Genomic DNA, 12,684 nt, shown 5'->3' with positions numbered 1-12,684 from the left:
GGCACACAGTGTCGGTGCCAAGATACATCTGACCACAGACACGTGGTCTAGCAAACACGGGCAGGGAAGGTATATCAGTTTTACTGCCCACTGGGTGAACCTTCTGACGGCCGTCAAGCATGTAACCCGTGGCACCCGTGTAGATTTGGTTTTACCGCCACGGATTGCATGCAGGCCTGACTCTTCTTCTCCTCCTCCTACTCCATCCTCCTCCCTCTCCTCCTCAGCTGCCTCCTCCTTTTCCGCTGCTAGCGTCTCTTCCACTGCACCGCCCAAGCTCCCCAGAACCTATTCCACATGCCAGGTGAGACGTTGCCATGCCGTGCTGCGTCTGTTGTGCCTGGAAGCAAAGAGCCACACTGGCCCGGCACTCCTTTCAGCTTTGCGTTCACAGGCAGATGAGTGGCTAACACCGCTCAATTTGACAGTTGGTAAAGTGGTGTGTGACAACGGTGCCAATCTGCTTAGCGCATTGAAACAGGGCAAAATCACGCACGTGCCGTGCATGGCACACGTCTTAAACTTGGTCGTGCAGCGATTCCTTGTCAAATACCCTGGGGTCCAGGACATCTTGCGGCAGGCAAGGAAAATCTCGGCCCATTTCAGAAGATCTTACACGGCCATGGCTCGCCTTGCTGACATTCAGCGGCGACACCATCTGCCGGTCAGACGTCTTATTTGCGATTGCCCGACGCGATGGAACTCAACCTTCTATATGCTTGATAGGCTGCTCCAGCAGAAACGTGCAGTTAACGTCTACCTGTATGAACTCTGCGAAAGAAACGGTTCTGGGGAGCTGGGTTTTTTTTCACCGCGCCAGTGGCTGCTCATGCGCGACACATGCAGACTTCTGCGGCCATTTGAGGAGATCACCAAACTGGTCAGTCGCAGCCATGGCGCCATCAGTGACATGGTACCTTATGCCTTCTTTCTGGAGCGTGCATTGCGTCGTGTCATTGATCAGGCTGTGGAGGAGCAGGAGCGGGAAGATGAGGAAGTCGCAATGCTGGATGAATTCCCAGGGGGGGCTACTCTATCTGAGACAAGTCAACAACAGGAGTCTGATGAGGAGTCAGAGGAGGATGGTGCCGGGGCGGATGAGCAGGAGCAAGAAGAGCATGCTTTAAACCTTTCTGGGATCCCTGTTGTGCGAGGATGGGGAGAGGAGAATGAAGAGGACGACATTATCCTGGATGATGAGCAGGAGCCAGGCCACCACACCGCTTCCACTTTAGTGCAAATGGGGGCCTTCATGCTCCAGTGTTTTAATAGGGACCCCCGTATAAAAAGCATGAGGGTCAAGGACCAGTACTGGGTGGCAACGTACTTAGACCCCCGGTACAAACACAAAATGGCGGAAATGTTACCGCCGTCGCAGAGGGCTGTCAGAATGCAGCACTTCCAGGCCTTGCTTCGAGAAATGCTGCATTCTGCTTTTGCGTGCGCTGGCAGAGGAGCAATTCCCACTCCCAGAGAAGGATTTGCGGGTACCAATCCAACAGCGCCTGCAAGAAGAGGCCGGTTTGAAGATGTGTTGGTGACTTCGGATATGAGGTCATTCTTTCAGCCGACCCATCGACAGGTGTCATCCGGATCCAGCATCAGGGAACGCCTAGACCGTCAGGTGTCCGACTACATTGGGTTAACGGCCGATGTGGACGCTCTGAGGAGTGATGAACCCCTAGACTACTGGGTGGGCAGGCTTGACCTCTGGCCAGAGCTTGCCCAATTTGCAATCGAACTGTTGGCTTGCCCCTCATCCAGTGTCCTGTCCGAAAGGACGTTCAGCGCAGCAGGGGGGATTGTGACCGATAAGCGTACTCGCCTAGCTCACCACAGTGTTAACTACCTCACATTTCTAAAAATGAATGAGGCATGGATCTCGGAGGAATTCAACACATGTGATCAGTAGACCATGTATATGTCTATAAACAATTTTTGGAATCAAGCACACAGACCTTCTTAATTCATTTGGCTCACTTCCCTGACCCAAAAAAGCACACCGTACTATATGCCCCTACCCTCCTCTTTGAAGAGGTTGAGCGGTGTCATATTTCTACTGGGGCTGCTTATTATGAGGGGTTCCCACCATCCCTGTGCTGTGCTGACTTCCTCCTGGGTGTTCTTATTATGAGGGGCTCCCACCATCCCTGTGCTGTGCTGACTTCCTCCTGGGGGTTCTTATTATGAGGGGATCACACCATCCCTGTGCTGTGCTGACTTCCTCCTGGGGCTGCTTACGGTGCTGCTGTCAGCGCTGTATGTCACGGAGCTGCTGTCAGCGCTGTATGTCACGGAGCTGCTGTCAGCGCTGTATGTCACGGAGCTGCTGTCAGCGCTGTATGTCACGGAGCTGCTGTCAGCGCTGTATGTCACGGAGCTGCTGTCAGCGCTGTATGTCACGGAGCTGCTGTCAGCGCTGTATGTCACGGAGCTGCTGTCAGCGCTGTATGTCACGGAGCTGCTGTCAGCGCTGTATGTCACGGAGCTGCTGTCAGCGCTGTATGTCACGGAGCTGCTGTCAGCGCTGTATGTCACGGTGCTGCTGTCAGCGCTGTATGTCACGGAGCTGCTGTCAGCGCTGTATGTCACGGAGCTGCTGTCAGCGCTGTATGTCACGGAGCTGCTGTCAGCGCTGTATGTCACGGAGCTGCTGTCAGCGCTGTATGTCACGGAGCTGCTGTCAGCGCTGTATGTCACGGTGCTGCTGTCAGCGCTGTATGTCACGGAGCTGCTGTCAGCGCTGTATGTCACGGAGCTGCTGTCAGCGCTGTATGTCACGGAGCTGCTGTCAGCGCTGTATGTCACGGAGCTGCTGTCAGCGCTGTATGTCACGGAGCTGCTGTCAGCGCTGTATGTCACGGTGCTGCTGTCAGCGCTGTATGTCACGGAGCTGCTGTCAGCGCTGTATGTCACGGAGCTGCTGTCAGCGCTGTATGTCACGGAGCTGCTGTCAGCGCTGTATGTCACGGAGCTGCTGTCAGCGCTGTATGTCACGGAGCTGCTGTCAGCGCTGTATGTCACGGTGCTGATGTCAGTGCTCTGTATTACGGTGCTGCTGTCAGTGCTCTGTATCTCCTGCACCCTCTTGTTTGCCTACCCTGGTCCCTGACCTTCCCTCTCCTCCATTGCCTTCATTAGCTCCATAGTCCTGAATTGTCAGAACAATTTCCCAAATAAAAAAAAAATGCTTGTAGTTATCGATCCCAAATTCACCTCATACATGTATTATGCTATTGTCCAGGTGGTGGGACTACGTGCTACCCCCTAATAATTACCCCGTGGCCGCAAATTCGACCTAAAGGTTTGCGAAATTCGCCTCCCATTGAAGTCAATGGAGCCCGCGGCGAACTGTCGTTTTCGCGAACGTTTGTGTCCGTTCGCGTTTCGCGTTCGCGAAACGTCCCGTCGGAAGTTCGTCCATCACTATTTACTACCACTTTAAGCTGGCTATGCACATTACAATCTAGTACAAGCTTCTTTACATGTACCAAAATGATGAGGACATACTTTAAAATTATTGTAAACCGTGACCATGTAGAAATAAAAAAATAAAAAAAAACCCTTCCATTTTAAATAGAAATTACATTTGTGTATAGATATAACAAAAAAATGAAATAACTTTTTTCATTTCTTCTCTTTAATAAGTGATCACGTTCCCTCTGTTCTCAACTGCATAAGAGCTGGGGAAGGAAAAACAGGAGCACACTAAGCTTCCTAGTGAAAGGCTATGCGGGAGGGGTATCAAGACATGACTGATCACTGAAGGGGAGCTTACTGAGATCCCAGTACAACTAGATAACTGGCCATGCTGTGCTCTCATGTTATGGTCAGTTTTAATAGCAATGCAGAGGGACTGGCAGGAACACCAGGGATTTCATACAAAGGAAGCAATACAAAGATAACAGGGTACTCTTTCATACAAGTACGTGGTTCAGCAGGCACATATCACCCATCCCTCCCCCCCCCATACAGTAGATAGCTGAAAATTGTTTACTCATCTGAGGAGCAGAAGTTGCTCAGCACTCAAGCAACGCCTAGGAACCTTTGGAGGAACCCAAGTTGAGAGAGGCTGCTCTAAGGCCCCATTCAAATCATTGCATTTGTGTGCAATGGAAGGAGAATGGTATCCAAACGTGTGCAGTGCATTGTGCTGTGATTGCCACTTGATTTGAGATGTAAACAGGGTCTACAGGAACCTTGGTTGAAAAGGTTGCCTTAACCACTTGCCGACCTTCCGCCACATTTGTACTGTGGCAGAAAGGCACGGCTGGGGGAAACGACTTTAAGTAACTTCGCTTCACCCTGTGGCCACTAGGGGGCGCACACGTTCAACCCCCCCCCCCCCCCCCCAGCTGATGCGAGTGCCCAGCAGTCACGATCACCGCCCAGGCTCCTGCAATTGCCGCTGACACACGGAGTACCGGGATCTGTGTGTGTAAACACACAGTTTCCAGTTCTCTGAGGGGAGAACAGACAGATCGTCTGTTCATACAGAGTATGAACAGTGATCTGTCATCTCCCCTGCACAGTCCTCCCCCCCTTCAGTTAGAACACAAACTAGGGAACACATTAACCCCTGGATCGCCCCCTAGCATTAATCCCTTCACTGCCAGTGAAATTTTTACAGTAATCAATGCAATTTTATAGCATTGATCGCTGTATTACATAGTTACATAGTTAATAAGGTTGCATAAAAACACCAGTCCATCCAGTTCAACCTGAATGAGTGTGGGTGCGTGTCTACAATTATCCCTATTTAAGGTACCCATATAGCACTGTCAATTTATGCAGCGCTCCACACATACATCGCACACTCACATCAGTCCCTACCCTCAAGGTGCCCACAACCCAAGGTCCCCAACTCACATCCGATATTAATGTCAATGGTCACAAAAATGTGTCAAGTGTCAGGTCTGTCAGCCATGATGTCGCAGTCACAATAAAAATCGCAGATCACCGACATTACGATTTTTTTAACCAAAAATATGTAGAAGAATACACATTGGACTGAACTAAGGAAAAAAAACGTTTTATTTTTATTTCTTTGGGGGGTATTTATTATAGCAAACAGTAAAAAAATTTCTAAATTGTCGCTCTTTTTTTGTTTATAGCGAAAAAAAAACTGCAGAGGTGATCAAATACCGCCAAAAGAAAGCTCTATTTGTGGGAAAAAAAGGACATTGATTTTGTTTGGGTGCAATGTCACATGACTGTGCAATTGTCAGTTAAGGCAAAGATGGCAGCTTCCTTGGCTGAAAATTATAGGGAGTTTACTTCCACTTTAAAGCGACGCAGTGCGAATCACAAAAAGTGCTCTGGTCAGGAAGGGGCTAAAATCTTCTGGGGCTGAAGTGGTTAAACAATGCATTCAATTTGTATCCAATCATCCACCTATGTAGGCCCTCACAGTACATAGTTGATCTGAAATATATTGCACAGTTAGATTGTACACTCTATGGTTTTACTTATATATCAGTGTGTGTTGGTGTGCACTGTAAGCGGTAATGAGATGTTTCCGCAATCTCCTTCTCACACACTATCGGAGGAGAACCCAGTAACATCTCGTTACCGCGGTTTGTTGACATTCTGTGACCGGCTGTGATTGGACACAGCTGGTCACATGGCAAAGAGCCAATTTCATTGGTTCTTTACTGTGAACAGGTTTGGGCTGTGTCAGGGTGACAAGGGGGCGTGCACGAGCGCTGTGCTTGTGTACAGTACATGTGATTGGACACAGCCGGGCACGTGGCAAAGAGCCATTCTTTGTTAGCTCTTTGCCACGGATCTGGGATGGGCTGTGTCTGAGGGACACACCTCATCCCAGATCGACATGCTGAGGGCCCCTGGGAGACGGCAGGAGTGGTGAGAAACCAAGGACGTCATATGACGCTTGCCCAGCATGGGAGATCCCATCTGCAGACATCATAGGACTATAGCCTGGTATTGAAGTGGTAATTAAATCAATTGTAACTAGATTTGAACACTGTCTGTTCTAACAAATGGTTAAAGGTGTGTTAAAGGGCTTCATGTATTGTATGTTAAGGAGGACAGACTTATGCCCTGTACACACGACCAGTTTTCCCATCGGAATAAACTCTGAAGGTTTTTCCGACGGAATTCCGCTGAAACTGTCTTGCGTACACACTTGCTTCAGAGCATGCGTCGTTTTTGGTTCGTCTGAACAACATACAGACAAGCGGTTTTCCCAATAGGAATTGGTTCCTTCGGAAATATTTGGAACATGTTCTATTTCTAGGTCAGTCAGAATTTTCAAAAAAAAAGTCAGATGAGGCATACACACGATCGGCATATACGATGAAAAGCTTCCGCCTGACTTTTTCTGTCGGACATTCTGCTCGTGTATACGCGGCATTAGGACAGGCTCGCTCTGAGACTGCTCAAAAATCCTTGAGATCAGCCATGAAATCTACTGAAAAACATCTAAAAGGTAAGAAATATGGTCAAAATGTGTTTTCGGGTATGCTATGTGAATAGGAACACATAACAAACATACAGTGGGGGTTCCTCAAAACTGACTGAAAAAGTAGAAACACTTTAAAGTGGTTGTAAAGGCTAAATGTAGCTTTACCTTAATGTTTTCTCTGCATTAAAGGTAAAAAATCTTTTAGGTGCAGCCCCCCTCAAATACTTACCTGCTCCCAATCTCGGTCCAGCGATATGGCTGTCAATAAAATTAAGTGATGAGGGGTTGGGAGCAGGGCTAACCTACACTGTGTGTGCCAATAGATGCAGACACTGCGACTAAGGCCGCGTACACACGGGCGGACTGTTCGCCCAACCTTGTCCGCTGAACAGTGTTTGGGCGGACAGTCCGCCCGTGTGTGGGCTTTCAGCGGACAGTTTCAGCGGACAGTTGGACGGACAAAGTCTTTCGGAAATTCCGAAAAACTGTCCGCTGAAACTGTGTTTGAGCGAACAGTCCGCCCGTGTGTAGGCTACTTTCGAAATGAGCAAACTGTTCCCGCTCGGAAAGTCCGCCCATTTCGAGCGCGTGTACAGGTAGGCGGGGCCCGCGAAGGAGACGTCGCGGGCTCCGCCGCCTGGAATGGGCTTAAAGGGGAACCCCAACGCCGAAAAAAATCGGCGTGGGGGTTCCCCCAAAGTCCACACCAGACCCTTGTCCGAGCACGCTACCCGGCCGGCCAGGAAAGGGGGGCGAGCGAGCGCGCCCCCCCTCCTGAGCCGTACCAGGCCGCGTGCCCTCAACATGGGGGGTGCCTTGGGGAAGGGGGGGCCGCGCGGCCCCCCCCACCCCAAAGCACCTTGTCCCCATGTTGATGAGGACAAGGGCCTCTTCCCGACAACCCTGGCCGTTGGTTGTCGGGGTCTGCGAGCGGGGGGCTTATCGGAATCCGGGAGCCCCCTTTAAGAAGGGGGCCCCCGGATACCGGTCCCCCACCCTATGTGAATGAGTATGGGGTACAATGTACCCCTACCCATTCACCTGTGAAATAAAGTACAAAAAAAAACACAACACAGGGAAAAAATATTTTATTGCACAGCTCCGGGGGTCTTCCGTCTTCGGGGGTCTTCTCGCCGGACTCCTCCGCTATCTGTGTGTAGCTCTTTTACTAGCGGAGGAGTCCGGCTTTCTTCCTCCCCGCCGCCGGCCTCTTCTCCCGACTTCGGGGGTCTTGTCCCCCTCTTCGGTTCTTCTGCCGGGCCACCGCGCCTTCTTGTAGCTCTTTTGCAGGCGGTGGCCCGGTCTTCTGTCGCCGCTGTCGCTGTCGCCGCCTTCCGTTCTTGTTCTTCTTCTTGTTCTTCTTGTTCTTCTCCAGGAGATGTTGACACGTCGCTCTCTCCGGCCGGAATGCCAGAGCCGCGCTGTGCGGTCACTTATATAGTGACAATGGGGCGGTGTCACATGGTATATGTCACATGGGTTGGTCACATGGGTTGATGTCACATGGGGACTATGACATCGTAAGGGGGCGGGGTCACCATGTGACCAACCCATGTGACATATACCATGTGACACCGCCCCATTGTCACTATATAAGTGACCGCACAGCGCGGCTCTGGCATTCCGGCCGGAGAGCTCGTCGAGTCAACATCTCCAGGAGAAGAAGAAGAACAAGAAGAAGAACAAGAACGGAAGGCGGCGGCGGCGGCGACGATAGCGGCGACAGAAGACCGGGCCACCGCCTGTAAAAGAGCTACAAGAAGGCGCGGTGGCCCGGCAGAAGAACCGAAGGCGGCGACAGAAGAACGGAAGGCAGCGGCGACAGAAGACCGGTGGCCCGGCAGAAGAACCGAAGAGGGGGACAAGACCCCCGAAGTCGGGAGAAGAGGCCGGCGGCGGGGAGGAAGAAAGCCGGACTCCTCCGCTAGTAAAAGAGCTACACACAGATAGCGGAGGAGTCCGGCGAGAAGACCCCCGAAGACGGAAGACCCCCGGAGCTGTGCAATAAAATATTTTTTCCCTGTGTTGTGTTTTTTTTTGTACTTTATTTCACAGGTGAATGGGTAGGGGTACATTGTACCCCATACTCATTCACATAGGGTGGGGGACCGGTATCCGGGGGCCCCCTTCTTAAAGGGGGCTCCCGGATTCCGATAAGCCCCCCGCCCGCAGACCCCGACAACCAACGGCCAGGGTTGTCGGGAAGAGGCCCTTGTCCTCATCAACATGGGGACAAGGTGCTTTGGGGTGGGGGGGCCGCGCGGCCCCCCCTTCCCCAAGGCACCCCCCATGTTGAGGGCACGCGGCCTGGTACGGCTCAGGAGGGGGGGCGCGCTCGCTCGCCCCCCTTTCCTGGCCGGCCGGGTAGCGTGCTCGGACAAGGGTCTGGTGTGGACTTTGGGGGAACCTCCACGCCGATTTTTTTCGGCGTTGGGGTTCCCCTTTAAGCCCATTCCAGGCGGCGGAGCCCGCGACGTCTCCTTCGCGGGCCCCGCCTACCTGTACACGCGCTCGAAATGGGCGGATTTGCCTCCGCCTTACGTGGGCGAGTCCGTTCATTTCAAAAGTTGAGCGGACTGTTTGGCAAACAGTTCGCTGAAACAGTCCGCTCGTGTGTGGGCAAGTCCGCTCATGCAAATTTTGAGCGGACTGTTTGCCGAAACTGTTTGACGAACAAGGTTGGGCAAACAGTCCGCGCGTGTGTACGCGGCCTAAGAATCAAGCCCACACAGGAAAACTCCCAAGCAAGCCTGCTAGAAGGGCCCAGTGGGGTCCCCAGAAGAAGAGGTTTGGGGCAGCTCTGTGCAAAACCATTGCACGGAGCAGGTAAGTATAACATGTTTGTTTTTGGTTTTTTTAAAAGATCCTTTACAATCACTTTTAGGCTGGGTTCACACTGGAGATTACAACGACTCAAAACAGGGGTCCGCTGTGTCTCCATTCACTGTTTCGGGTCCGATTTCAGCCTGAATTTTGTGCTGAATTCAGACCCGAAGCGGACCAAAAGATGCACAGGACTCCTGTGCAATTCACACCACAGCTGCTGCAGAGATGTGTGAACTGCTCCATAGAGAGTCGGTCGCAATCTCCAATTCGCAACAGCGTGAACCCAGCCTAATACCGCGTACACATGTTCGGAATTTTGGTCGGAAAAAGCTCTGATGGTTTTCCTGACGGGATTTTGCTCAAGCCCCACCAAATTCCGACCATCAAGAACGCGGTGACGTACAACACATAAGACGGGACTAGAAAAAGGAAGTTCAATACCCAGTAGCCAATAGCATCCATCTCGTTATTGAATCCGAGCATGCGTGAGTTTTTGCGCATCGGAATTGCATACAAACGATCGGAATTTCCGAAAGAACGTTTTTCAGTCGGAAAAATTGAGAACATGCTATCAAATTTTTGCTGGCGGGAATTCGGCCAGCTAAATTCCGATGGAGCATACACACGGTCTCATTTTCCAATGAAAAGCTCTCATCGGTCTTTTGCTGGCCGAAATTCCGACCGTGTGTATGCGGCATAAGAATCCATTACAGTAAGGACAGAACAAAAAAACAGTTTCCATTAAGAGATGCTTGTCCAAAACTTACAATGATGTTCATATTTAAATATACTCCTAATTTGTAATGTGTAAAATCTCAACAAAAAAATAAAAATAACATGTATGTATGCAGAAGCTGCTGAAGTATGAACAATTCTTGTACTCACAGTCACAGCCCAGAGGAAGTGGTTTTCAAGCAAGTGAGACAGACTAACCCGAAGCAGCAACCTCCAACATATGCTGAACCACCACCAGATCCATGGGCCTTCAAAATCAACTGCTGTTTTTAGCTTGCAAAGATAAGGCTTGCCTATTTGTATACTCTTTACAGATAACAGCTAAATAAATTTGGTATGATAAAAATGGGGAAATAAAGAGGCATTTTGAAGTGTGCTGAACTGATCTTTCATTTGGAATATTTGAACAGGGAATGTCCACTGCAATTTTCAATTCAGTATAATTCCTACGTGACATTACTGATATTTAACCACTTTCAGACCGGACCATTTTGCTGACTTAAGACCAGACCACTTTTTGCGATTCGGCACTGCGTTGCTTTAACTGACAATTGCGTGGTCGTGCGACGTGGCTCCCAAACAAAATTGACGTCCTTTTTTCCCCACAAATGGAGCTTTCTTTTGGTGGTATTTGATCACCCCTGCGTTTTTTATTTTTTGTGCTATAAACAAAGAAAAAAAAGAGCGACAATTTTGAAAAAAAACGCATTATTTTTTACTTTTTGCTATAATAAATATCCCCAAAAAATATATAAAAAAATTTTTTTCCCTCAGTTTAGGCCGATACATATTTTTCTATATTTTTGGTTAAAAAAATTGCAATAAGCGATTATTGATTGGTTTGCGCAATATTTATAGCGTTTTTATTAATAATTTTTTTTTACTAGTAATGGCGGCTTTTAGCGATTTTTATTGTGACTGCGACATTATGGCTGACACATCAGACATTTTTGACACATTTTAAAAATACATACACCAATAAATCATACAACAGTACTACTTGATGGAAACAATCTGTTACAAAGTACAGATCTATGTGATCCAGCCCCTAGCACTCTGTATGTCCAGATGATGGGAAGGTCATTTCCGACCACTCATATAACCCGTGTTATCCAGGCTCTGAATCCGTACCATCAGAAGTGTAAACTCAGCACATATATATATATATATATATATATATATATATACATATATATATATATATATATATATATATATATATATATATATATAGGGTTACCTGAATGGTTATAAAATTAATTCACATTATGTAGTGTGAACAATTGGGGAATGTTTGCATAGAGTTATCTGTCAAATGTGATCATTTCTCAGATTCTTCTGTCAACTTCACCTTTAACTGCACCTCCTGAAGAACACATCCTCCTGAAAGTCTGCAACTTTCCTCCCTAGGAGACTTCTCCCAGAAAAAACTCAGCTCACCTTCTCCTTTCTTGTAGTGTGAGCAGCGGTCAGCCCGAGTCCCGACAATAGCTACAGTGAACTTGGCCTCCCAGTTCTCACAGCACACCGCACTGGTTATGGGGGGGTCGAGTCAGAGATAACGGGGACCCTGCATGAGACTGGGGGGGGGGACAGAAAGGAGCTTTGGATTCCGAACACACACTGCAGGCACAGTCTATTCTTTACAAGCAATAGCGCTGCTGCTGTCTCACAGTGACAGGTGTGCTGATGGTCCCCCCTGCCCACATGGTCTGTCCCTGGTCTGGGCTGAATCATGTGCCCAGGCAGTACAAAACCCGGGCACATGATTCAAAACCCAGACTGTCTGGGTGAATCCCAAACAGCTGGCAACCCTAAATTTGCTGGATCACTTGCAATATCAGAAAGAGGGCCAGAAACACCTCGAGTTCAGCAGCACACACAGACCATCGCTGAACTGGAGAGTGCATGAGATGAAAGGGAGCCCGGGGAAGAGCCTGGAGCCGAGTGAGACCAGGGGGAAGAGCCTGGAGCCGAGTGAGACCAGGGGGAGGAGCCTGGAGCCGAGTGAGGCCAGGGGGAGGAGCTTGGAGCCGAGTGAGGCCAGGGGGAGGAGCCTGGAGCCGAGTGACAACAGGGGGAGGAGCCTGGAGCCGAGTGACAACAGGGGGAGGGGCCAAGGCCAGCGGAGGGCCCAGGAGGTGTCATGTATCAGATAAGACCAGAACTGTGTGGACTGCAACAGAGGAAACCCAAACGTGTATAAGTGAAATATAATGATTTATTAAGGAAAGTGAATAATATAAATACAACCAACAGAGACCCCCAAATAATAACAGACATATATGTACAATAAATGTGAAATACCAGGATCATAAACGATAGGCAGGCCAGGGTCATGCACAGAGGATCAGTAGATAAACACAGGGCAGTCCAGAATCAGAGACACAAGCCAGGCCAAGGTCATACACCGGGAGATCAGCAGATGGGGTAGGGAACACAGGACAGGGAGAGGATGGATGGATCAGACTGCAGGGCAGGGATGATGGCAGCAGGTGGGACAGGGTAGGGACCAGGACAGGGAAACAGGATCAGAACATGGGTCACAGGTTCAGGGCACGGGCACAGGAACAGGAACAGGAACAGGAACAGAGTCAGGCTCAGGATCACAAGCAGCAGGTCAGGGCACAAGGACAATACTAAGGCCAACATGTGAATGCTTGCCAGCTATTTATAGGCCTGTGATTGGCCTCAAG

The 12,684-nt window shown here is 49.7% G+C and overlaps 1 long non-coding RNA gene across 1 annotated transcript in view; it reads left to right on the top strand.

The window, feature by feature from the left end:
* The window catches only part of LOC143934645 (uncharacterized), a 50,011-nt gene extending 39,663 nt beyond the window's left edge, over nt 1–10,348 (top strand). Inside the window, exon 4 of the long non-coding RNA XR_013263323.1 lies at nt 10,141–10,348. This is a non-coding gene — a long non-coding RNA (uncharacterized LOC143934645). The remainder of the gene's footprint in view (nt 1–10,140) is intronic.
* The last annotated feature ends 2,336 nt before the right edge of the window (nt 10,349–12,684 follow it).

This window comes from Lithobates pipiens, unplaced genomic scaffold (genome assembly GCF_037356315.1).
Source record: "Lithobates pipiens isolate NorthernLeopardFrog02 unplaced genomic scaffold, aLitPip1_a1.2 Scaffold_10, whole genome shotgun sequence".
NCBI classification, from domain to species: domain Eukaryota; kingdom Metazoa; phylum Chordata; class Amphibia; order Anura; family Ranidae; genus Lithobates; species Lithobates pipiens.
Note: the sequence above shows the minus strand (reverse complement) of the source record. Positions and strands in the feature narration are given on the sequence as shown.